We start from the raw sequence: 12,149 nt of genomic DNA on the forward strand, positions 1-12,149 counted from the left end.
CGGCATCTAATTTAGGAGGAGGGGGCATGCGCCCACCTTTGGGCTGTTTTTGGCCCCAGGGAATCCAACCTCCGGAGCCTGATAATCATAGATTGTGGCTACAGGCCCCACCGTGCATAGCCGAAAGGCGTGTGCAGTGTAGGGCTGGCTGCATGTGGGGGGGAGGCCACCAGACCTAGCCACAGGTCAGGCCCAGCGCCCAACCCCCAGCCATGCACAACTGAAGGTTGCCGGCGGTGGCCTGGATTGCGGTGAGTGGGGCTAAGGCGGTGTGAGGGGCCCGCGTAGACTTACCACTTACTCTCTTAGCGGCATTGTCTGGGGCACGGGCTGCCCAGAGTTTACGCACCCGAAGCCCGCCTGCTTCCCCTTTCCCGAGTGAAGCATGACTGAGCCTCAGTCAGCGCTGCTTCTGCGGAGGCAGTTGGCAGAGCTTAACAAAAATCCAGTCAAAGGATTTTCAGCAGGATTAAAAGATGACAATGATCTTTACCGATGGGAAGTACTTTTTATTGGCCCAGCAGATACTTTATATGAAGGTGGAGTATTCAAAGCTCATCTCACTTTCCCAAAAGATTATCCACTGAGGCCGCCAAAGATGAAATCCATCACAGAAATATGGCACCCGAATGTGGATAAAAGCAGCGATGTGTGTATTTCTATTCTCCACGAGCCTGGTGAGGATAAGTATGGCTATGAAAAACCCAAGGAGCGTTGGCTTCCCATACATACAGTTGAAACCATAAAGAATAGTGTCATTTCAATGCTGGCGGATCCCAATGGTAACTCACAGGCAAATGTTGATGAGGAGAAAGAATGGCGGGAAGATCGAAATGGAGAATTTAAAAGAAAAGTTGCACGTTGTGTAAGAAAAAGCAAAGAATCTGCATTCAAGTGACCATAATTAAACAGTTAGTAGCTTCACTTTTTCAGGGTCTCTTATTGAGAAACATTGCACTTTGGGTTTTTCCTGCATTCTACCCACCTGTTGCTGGACTTCTGTTATAACAATTTGGCAAATGCTGGCTGGCTCTAGGCTGCTGCACAACTGAAGGCCTTGCATGTCAGGGGTTGGATTCACGTACAGTAATTAAATATTACTTTAAAGTTTAGAAAAACCTGGAAAATCACTGGAAAAAAATCCAAAGCTTAAAGTATAATTATAGTTAGGAGAAATGTACAGTGACAACATAAAGTTTTTAACCATAAAAACACTGACATTCACCAGTTGTAGTCTTCTGAAGTCACTTTAAACCCTTCCTTAAGGTATCTATAGCTCATGCCCTCACTATGCACTGATAATTGCCCCACACATTGCATCACTCATCCTCTTCTTTCACAATTTTGATAATATCACTACAATATTTGCAGTGAGATTATTCATATGAAAGCTGTGCCTGGAAGGCCCTGGATTATAGTAACCTTAGGGCACGAGTTATATTTACTAGAAATAATTATAAATTATGTATTTCAGTGGCTTTTATAGTTTAAAACAGTATACTAGAGGGGAGCGTGGCCGGCAGCCAAAGGAAATGGCCGCTGCCTAGAACAGCTGCGTGTCTCCATAGACATGCCCCAAAATCCTTGATTTAGTCTGCAGGCAAACCTCCCAAAAAGTGGTGGGAAAAGCATTGGATAAGCCAGCCGCAACATGAAAAGAACGTTGGACTGCACGGCTACCTCAATGAGAATGATTGCTGCCTGCAAGAAGAGCTGCGACCCGGACCTTAAGTGCTTTCAAGACCGCGCATCGTGAATAGGATCTGCCCTTCCCAAGAGACAATAACGAGTGTGATCGAGGGCGTCGGCTAAACCACTAAGCTCTGCAGCGGCTGACGAACAGGTCCTGCAACTTGTGGAGGCACCCCTGGTGCACGCTGTCATGGCCCGGGTGGTGTATCGGAGCGGGGGCCCAATCAGCTGTAAGATCGAGAAGCTGCGCGCTGGCCTGGCAATATTGAAATTGGAATCGGGTGTGGCCGTGAATACACTCGCAGACTGGGCAGTAAGATTGTGAGAACACTGGGGAGCAGATCCAGTACTTGGCGTTCTCACTGTCCTAGGGAGCCTTGCGACCACGAAGGAAGGGCTCCCCCTTCTCCACTGCTGATTGATAGTGATGGACACTAGCTACAGAGGAGTGTAATTTGCAAGTTAAGGCTCCAAGACTCTGCCATTCATAGGGGGACTATATCACCAGTGGGCACCAACGGGCTCCACACAAGGATCGAGATGCGGCCCTGCCCGAAGTATATGACCCACACCACAGGTCGCTACTCCTCTTGGTCCCAACAGAAATCAATACCAAGGGGAAGAGGAGCTGACACTACAGCAACACTCCTGGGGGGTGTAGTAACCTAAGAAGTAAAAAACGCTGAACATCCGTTTAAAGAGGGCAAGGTGCATGATCACCCAGAACTATAGACGACCTCTGCCACACACAGACAATTATGTCATAAACCTGGTGTAAGAAACCTGAAAGGCTGCATGTGACTGTGTATCACACTGGCAGACAGCGGTGAGCACTACCACCCACACTTTCTCAACTGTGCAACACTGTTTGGGGCTATAATATTGGGGGGCCGAGGTCCATGCAACATGTATCAAACAAAAATAGACAAATTTGCATGCACCAATACTCAAGAGACGATGGACCAAGCTAATACCCACACTGCAGACCATATAACATCGCAAGGGATAGAAGTCACATTACAGGACATTAGGGCCACCCTATACAAGGTGCATACATCCTTGGAATCACGCATAGCTACGATCTCTGTAAAACTCTCATTAATCCATGCTGACTTCAAAAAATGAGCATGAGAGTGGCAGAGGTAGAAACTGAACAGTGACTCTCTGCAAAGATACTTCTGCACTTAAACGCAAAGTAAAACAACTAGAAGCTGAAAGCAAAGTGATGGCAGCAAAACTGGATGATTACGAAGGCTGCTCAAGGTGCAATAATGTCAGAATCATTAGGGTGCCGGACAGGGGCGGGGGGCCAGCAATGGACCTATTTGTGGAGGATCTCATCAAGAAACATCTACAACCAAGATGTCTACCCCATTATTTCTCAGGGGAAAGAGCCCACCGCGTCCCAGGTGGTAGACCTAAACTGAGTGCCCCTCACATGCCCATACTGGCCCGCATCTTTCACTTTCGAAACCTTGATCTCATTCTCCAGACAGCCGGTGCGGCCCTGCCGGTGCACTTTGAGCATAGTGCGATAACTTTCTTTCCTGACTACAGCAGTAACAAAACAAAGATCTCAGTTTCTTTGTCATAAAGAAGGAAATATGGAACGGCAAACTTAAATATTCTATATTATTCCCTGCTAAATTGAGAGTGGAGGTGGGGGGAAAGGTGTGGTTCTTTACAACACTGGAAGAGGCTAAGAATGGCTTGAGTCACCAACCCTGATAAGGCAGGGAGAAAACATGGTTTACAACTACCAGAAGCGGCTCAGTCAGAAATGGAGGAACAATGTCGTCAAATGAGGAACCGGGCATGGGAAGCTGAGAATGGAGGTCCCCCCACAGGAGATTGAGATTCAGTACTAACCCGCCGACACACTGGACTCCCACGCAAATGAGGTCAACATGAAACACATAAGTAGAGGCTGTATCAGCAGTAACGACTGACAACGAGGCGAGCAGTGATACCTGGCATGGCGACAAGAGACGAACAATGGACTGGTGTCCTATATAAACTACTTTGCTGTTTATGCGCACCTGGTTAATTGTGCAACTCACTGTAGAACAGCCAACTTAATGTACTATAGATACGGGAATGTGTCTGGGGGAATTCTGGAGACGTTCCCTCCTACAAAGGTAACAGGGAATGGGTAAAAAGAACGCTACATTGTTGGGGAGGTGGTTAGTTTTAATTCCATCATGCAGGGAGGCAGGGAGGGAGGAGGGTGGGTAATAGGGTTATATAATTCCTGTTTAGCTTATTTCATTGTTCGATAAGGTTTACGGTACGACTTGAATGCTTCCAGGTGGGTCCTCCACCTCAATATCTGATCCATGTTTCTCACACAGATTTTTCCTATGACGCAGACAACCACACGGGTTAGCCACACCAATGTTGCACCCACAGTGCACCCCTTGTATGTTCAGCAGCTGCCACTCATCTCATGGAATGTAAATGGCATTAGAGTGGCATCGCTGTGTGCTCAATCCCCTCCTGAGGCGGAAGCCGGGAGGTAGCTGTATTACTTTGTTAGAGTTAAATTTCATTTCTTGCACGTTTTTAAACCCGCTGTAGTTTCAGCTTTTAACATTGCCGCATTTTCGCTTGATTACGAAGCTCTAAAAAACTGTATTATTACTTTGTGTGATTTCCCCCGCTTGACTTAAAAAGTGGTGGTTACATTTCCCTCGCCCCCGCTTGATTTAATAAGCGTTACCTCTTCCCCGCACCTCCTTGCCACTTGGACCAACATCAGCCGACTTTGGCGCTGAGATAGCTGGGTCCCGGGCGGGCTGAACAATCTTAGCGGCCATCTTAGTTCGGGGAAGCGTTCGCACGCACTCGATTGGCTAGTACAAAAAGGGAAGGGCATGCCTCCGCGCAGCGGACGCGAGCAGCGGACGCGCCGTATCTGTGCCGGAGTCGTGCCAGAGTCCAGCCCGTCCACGCCCGTCCGCGACCTGGAAGCGGCCGCGGCCGTAAGTACTTTCACATGCCGCAACCCCTCATGCCTCATTTCCTATGACCGTGACACGATTATGAACCTTAAACCCAATTATTGCACCTCTATGCTAATCTCTCCCTGTGATCATACCTCTCACCTGCCATTTACACCTTGCAGCTTGGGACAGATCGAAGATAACACAAGGAAAAAATGTCCCATTCCACGGACCCCCGCCCTTACTCCCCCCCGCTAGTAAAACCTTATGTATAAAAGCAGGCCTGGTTAATTGTCAGTCTCTAGCGAAACATTCTCTTGATATTGCCCAAACTTTGAAAGACAATAAATGGGATCTCCTTTTTCTAACCGAGACCTGGTTAGGGGATGAAACCAACCCTGCCATATGCCTAGCCATACCACCAGGCTATATTATACAGTGTGCTAATAGACAGAGCTCTCGCTCAGGAGGAGGAGTAGCCATTATATATAGATCTCAGTGGACTCTCTCCTCCTTCCCCTACACACAATTAGAACGCATTGAAGCACTCCCATTCTGCGTCAAAATGGCTGCCAATCTCACCTACTCCGGTCTTCTGGTTTACCGCCCTCCCAATTCCAAAACATCCTATCTACCGTCCTTCTTAGATTATGTTTTGCAGGCAACATCGCGTTATGCAAACTTTACCCTCCTTGGGGATTTCAACCTTCATGTTGATAATCCCTCGGATTCCATCATCCTCAACTTTCTCTCATCCTTATCGGACGGAGGGCTAAACCAACGTATCACTAGTCCAACACATAAGGCCGGTCACACTCTGGATCTGATCTGTACCAATCTGGATGATATTTCCATAAACGAACCTCTTCCGGTGATCTGGTCTGATCACTTTTTTATCCACCTCACCCCTATCAACCCCCCAGAAATAGTTTCTGATTTGGATACTAGACTGACCAACTTCAATGGTTGGATCTCTTCCGCCATTGACCATCTTGCTCCAATCAGACCTACCAAAACCTTTTGTGCTACCCCCTCTGCCCCCTGGTATTCCAAAGTGCTCCGTAAATGCAAGTCGGCATGCAAGCTTCTAGAGAGATGTTGGAGACAGTCATACTCCCCCGACAGTAAGATCAAGTATACATCTGCCCTTAAAGATTATAGGAAAAGGATAACTGAGCATAAAAGAAACTACCTGGAAGAGAAAATAAACCGAGCACAGGGATCGTCCAGGGAAATATTTAACACAGTCAGAACCTTCACAGATCCACTTGCTCACAAACGTCTCCCTCTGGTGTCTCAGGCACTTTGCAATCGCCTCTCTGATTTCTTTGAGGACAAAATTGCCACTATATACGACTCCTTCCCCTGCACTACCAGCCCAGATAGCCATGTAACTAGCGCAGCCTCTACGGACTCTGACTGTATCTTCTCTCATTTCACAGAGATTACCACTGATCAATCTTTAATAGAACTTTCAAAATGCAGATCTGGTTCACCCTTGGATCCCTGGCCAGCTAAACAGTATAAATCTCTTGCCCCTCTCCTTAATCCCATCTTAAAAAGGATATGGAATGACTCCCTGCGTACAGGTACCTTCCCAGACTCTTGGAAGCATGCCCGACTAGTCCCCATACTGAAGAAACCTAATGCCGACTCTAGTGAACCTGCCAACTACAGGCCTATCTCCTTACTACCAGTTCCTGCTAAAGTGCTCGAAAAACTTGTACAGCAGCAATTAGCAGGCTTAGAAACACATGGTGCTTTTCATGACTCACAACACGGTTTTAGACTGGGATACAGTACTGAGTCAGCACTGATTGAGATGGCCGACGCCATATGTTGGAAGCTGGACGAGGGATCAAGAGCGGTGTTGGTGCTGCTCGACTTGTCGGCAGCATTTGACGCTGTCTCCCAACCCCTCCTCCTTGACCGCCTCCGATCAAAAGGCATTCAAGGCATGGCCCTTAAATGGATTACATCCTTCCTGTCCAATCGGACTCAAGCAGTGTTCACTCCTCCTTATACCTCGGACAGTCGACCGCTGCGGTGGGGGGTCCCCCAGGGCTCCTCACTAAGCCCCCTCCTGTTCAATGTTTACTTTTCGCCCCTATCTGAAATCATTGCTCAAACAGGAATACAGGTAACATCTTATGCAGATGACTTCAACTCCTGTTCACCTTTGACAGCCCCACTCAATTCACTTTCGACCCTCTAAAAAACTTCCTCCGCACCATAGCCAAACGGATGGATAACAACTTTCTCCGGCTTAATGCCACGAAAACGGAGGTTTTATTCTTTCATCAACCATCCCCATTGGACCCCAACGTCTGGTGGCCCCTTGAATTGAGCGCCCCCCCAGCCAAAAGAATCAGTAAAAAATCTAGGGGTCAGATGGGTTTCTAACCTCTTATTCCACCAACAAGTCCACATGGTATCTGCTGCCTGTTTTTCCAAAATAAGGATGGTGAAAAAGTTCATCAACTTTTTGCCTAGCAACACCAGGAAGACCATAGTTCAGGCAATGATTACCTCCCATCTTGACTATGCCAACATCGGACTGACTTCTGGTCTTTGCCACCGACTCCAGACAGTCCAGAATTCTGCAGTACGGTTGGTGGGTGGCATTCCCCTGTGTGAGCACATCTCGTCACACCGCCGTAGACTACACTGGCTGCCTATACAAAAAAGGGCAGAATTTAAAGCACTTATACTGGCCCACTGCGCAGTGAGGGGAAAGGGCTCTGCCTACCTCTCCACCTGCCTCTCCCCCTACAGTAATGCCAGGCTCCTTCGTTCCTCCTCAAAAATCCTTCTCAATACCCCTAGATTCAAAAAAGCACGCTCCGGCGGAAAAAACTTTCAAGTTTGTGCCTCTGCCCTCTGGAACAAGCTACCCATTTCTATCCGGATGATCCAGGAAGAGCTCCCCTTTCGGAAAGCCTTAAAAACCTTTCTCTTTTGTTAAAATTCTCTCTAAAAAATAGGTCAGCACACGAACACACAGGAGCACTGGGCCACCCCGTTGGGGTAGCTGTGCGCTATATAAAACACACTAAAGAAAGAAAAGAAGGAGACAAATTAAATAGGGGACAGTATCTCGAACGCCAGGCACTAGCAGTGGCCCTTATTCAAGAGACCCACCTGGTGGGACGACTTGTAAGGCCCTTGACAGATGGGGCTTTAGGTTAGCAGTGCGTTCTGAGTTCACATCAGGTTCACGAGAATCGGGAAACAATTCCCACTCATTGTCAAGCACACTCAGACGGATGATCAGGGTGATTTACAGCTGTTTTGTGCCAGTGGGAAGGATGCACAATTAAAATAGTTACGGTATACATCCCCTGCACTCCACTTTTTGGCCTTTCTGGCACTAGCACACTCCTACTCATAGTGGGGGGCAATTTCAACACTACCCTAGATTACATACTAGCTTGGACACCCCTCAGGCAACAGCACCGTATGCATTCCCACTTTGCGAATTTCATGAAGGCAATAGGACTGGTGGACGTTTGGTGCTCCCAATTCCCACAGATGCGGCAATACACACACCACTTAGGCACACACAACAGCCTCTCCCGAATAGAGTTGGCAGACTGTGTGGGGAGATTTGAGGGGGTGACTCATTTGCCCTGGGGCATCTCGGACCACTCCCCCGTTGTTGTCAAGTACGTGTTGCGTGCCCAAGCACACTGCCGCATATTCCCGATATATCCAGGATATTTAAAGAATTCTAAAATTTGGAAGGGACTGATTACGGACACGCAACACTATTTTAGAGAAAATGAACCCTTGGTGTTCTCCCCTCTCATTCTATGGGAGACGTATAAGCCAGTGCTTCGAGGGCAGCCATCTCTCTGATCTCGGGCCAAAAAAAAGAAAGAGTAAAAGTAGTGGAAGCCCTGGAACAAGAAGTGAGCCAACTAGAGGCAATACACTCCCAAAATCCCTCTGATGTAAATATACATCAACTGCATATAAAGAAACAGGAATATAAAGAGCATCTATGGAAGATGCGACAACTAGGCTAACAGCAACCAGCCATAAGGTATATGAAGTTTGGGATAAAGCCGGCAAGCTCCTGGCCTGGATGGATAAGCAAGAGCGGCTGACCGGTGGGTGGTGGAACTCCGACTAGACACTTGAGTAACTACAACAGACCCGCAACATATAGTAGATACACTTGCACTTCATTATTAACACGTTTATGCCCCGACAGCCACGGTAACACAAAAAGAAGTGACAACATTCCTTAAAAATATTCAGTTCCCCACACTCACAAAGGCTGAGACCGAATCACTAGAAGCAGACCTCACAGCAGAAGAACTAACATTGGCCATAGGTAACACACAATGAGGGAAAGCCCTAGGGCCCAACGGCATCCCCATCGAGTTATATAAAGAAGAAGCAAACAAAATCACTCCGCACTTATTAAATATGTACAAAACCAGCTTGGAGGAATGAGAATTCCCCAAGAACCAGTACATGGCAAGAATAGTGGCCATCTAAGCACGGAAAACCAACCCAAGAGTGCACATCTTGTCATCTCATATCATTGCCAAGATCTTGGCCAAAATATTGGCCCATAGACTGACACCTCACCTCGTGAAGCTAGTGCATCCAGAACAATCTGGATTCATGCGGGGTAGAAAAACGGTGTCTATATAGCGTGATTAGTCGTAAACACACCATATACTCTCTCTTGACGCACGCATGGCCTTCGACACCATCAAGTGGCCCTTCCTCTTCACTGTCCTTGAACAAATGGGGTTTGGGCCTAAATTCAGCTCTTGGATATGGCTGCTATACACAAAACCGCTTGCATACGTAGTAGCAAATGGACGTAACTCCGGTGAATTCCCCCTGGGGTGCAGGATGAGGCAGGGCTGTCCTCTATCACCACTCCTCTTCGCCCTTGGGCTGGAGCCATTGGCAGCCTGGATAAGAAGAGACCTGATTATCCACAGGCTCACATGGGCAGAAGGATGGGAAGACCGCATAGCCCTATAAGCGGATGTCGTTCTGTTATATATGGCATCCCCAAAGCTTTTGCAACGTAGACTCTTTAATATTTGCAAGACATACGGTAGGTACTCTGGGTACTCCATTAATTGGAATAAGTCAGTCATATACTTCTTGAATGGCCCTGCACTGGTGTTACCTAGGGGGTGTGAGGTAAAGGTGGTGGATGACAGCTTTAAATACCTGGGGATTCATATTACATCAAACCCAGATGTCTTTATGAATAAAAACCTTCTAGAACCCCTGAAAAGATTACATCAAGATACATAGGGAAAGCTGCACTCTTCAAAATGTTGGCACTCCCCAGATTCCTTTACGCCTTGCAAAATACCCCATTCCTGGGTCCTCCTTCGTACTTTCGAGCAATAGTGGCGGAAATAAATATTCTTGTCTGGGAGGGAAAACCGGCTTGGATAGCCATGAATAAATTAGTTAAGGGGTGGCATTGCACTCCCAAACATACAGACATATTACTAAGCCTCCCACCTGATCATGCTCTGCTCAATCAGTGGCTTCACTCCCCCCAAACTTAAATGGATAGACATGTCCTGGGAGTGGGAGAAATCAACCAGGCACTTTACAATAAAACTCAAACAACAGCTCTTATGAGACCTACTGCACATGCAGTCCAAATATGGTAAACCGTACTTAGAAAATTGGGCTGGGATAACACGATAACTCAATCAATCCCACTTTGGGAGACCAGAAGCCTGGGTGCACTGCGCAGCAGCAAAGGTCTTAAACCATGGGACACAATAGGAACCTCAAGGGTGGGCAACCTCTGGATCAGGGAGAGGGTATCACATTTGCTCAGCTACAGGACCAGTAAGAGATGGCACCCACAGAACTGTTTCGCTTCTTGCAGATTAGACACAAACTTAAAGCTACCATCACACCTGACAATATTCTTCCAGAAGCTACTCCACTGGAGGATAGACTCCTTTTTTTATTTTTATTTAAGAGGATTTGCAGGAATCAAATTTCAGAAACATTTCATATATACATTAGCCTTTAACATCCAATTAGGCAAGAGCTTATAGTCCGATATTTCACTTATATGTACATAATATCAATAAAAAGCAGGAAAAAATTACACAACAAAAAAAAAAGGAAAAGCGTGAACCACATGTGAGCGAATAGCATCAAAAGTCCAGAAAATAACATTTACATGAACATAAACAATCAGTTTTTGCAAATCTAGCCGTCCGATAATCCAACTACGGCCTATTTATCAATTTTTCTAAAGGTGCCCAGATTTCTCTACCTCGCTTGCGAGCGCCCCGACCTTTACATTTATATAAAGATTTCTCAAGATGATATATAGCCAGTAAACGGCCTATCCAAGCTTGAAATCGAGGAGGATCTGAATCTTTCCAGTGGGTAGCAATAAGGAGTCGTATTACAGTAACCCCGATAAAAACAAACTTGCTCCTGCGATGATTGCATTGTATATTCTCATCACAGCCCAGTAACATTAAAGTTATGGATATTTTAATAGGATTCTCTACAGCTGCTGTCAGGAAAGTTTATATTTGTTTAATTAATGGATCTAATTTTTCACAGCTATAGAACATATGAATTGTGTCTGCTGGTCCTTGATCATCTAGGACACTTATCGTCCTCTCTTTTCCCCCAATGGAGTAGTTTCTCAGGGGTATAATAAACTTCATATATTGTATAGTAATGCTGGGCTTTTAAGTTTGCTGCAAGAAATATCTCGCTAGATAAATTCAGAGAACGACATACATCAGTATCGCAGTCTCCAGTTTTCATAACCCATTTGGCCTCTACTGCTTCCAAATCATCCGGAAGTGTACCCATTAAAATTTTATATATGTTCTTAATTCTAGTCTGAGACTGAGAGATAGTTTCTATTAAGGAGATCCTTTGCAGGGAGAATCCCTTCTCCTTCATTTTGTTCAGATAACTTGTAATCTGCCTATAGTTAAATAATGATCCGTCAGATATACCATATCTATGCTGGAGCTCCGAGAATGACAATCTTTGTTCGGCCAAATATAGATCCCCGACCCTCAGAATTCCCTTCTCCTCCCACTGCCTAGCCGACCTATCATACATTGACAAAAGGAAAGAAGGAAGACGCCACAGTGAAGTATATCTGTTATATATGGGAACATTCACAAGGGCCACCATCCTTTTCAACATTTTCCAGATTGCTATCATTATCTTAAATTTTGTTTTTTATAATAGCTTGGCTCAATTTGCCAAAGAAGCACCCCCTGAGCGTTGATTCCTATGGCTAGCTCATATATTGAGGGAAGATCCCCAACTATAGTATACTGTCTGCTTCCTATGCCTGGCAAAATAAAAAAGGCCATTTGCTGTAGAAAGCATGCATAATAATATTACCTGACCATCCTCCTTGGTCCTGTGGCAGTGTTAAGAACTTAAAGGATCGCCGGACTTTATAATATGTCCAGGTGAAACTGCTAAAGATGCTGTCTATTTTCTTTAAAAATGGATCTTAGATTGCTA

General features: G+C 46.1%; 1 pseudogene; it reads left to right on the top strand.

Annotated features, from left to right (window-relative positions):
- The first annotated feature begins 341 nt into the window (after positions 1-341).
- Positions 342-898, top strand: LOC144820012 (ubiquitin-conjugating enzyme E2 G1 pseudogene; annotated as a pseudogene).
- Positions 899-12,149: the final 11,251 nt, after the last annotated feature.

This window comes from Lissotriton helveticus, chromosome 2_1, assembly GCF_964261635.1.
Source record: "Lissotriton helveticus chromosome 2_1, aLisHel1.1, whole genome shotgun sequence".
Classification (NCBI taxonomy): domain Eukaryota; kingdom Metazoa; phylum Chordata; class Amphibia; order Caudata; family Salamandridae; genus Lissotriton; species Lissotriton helveticus.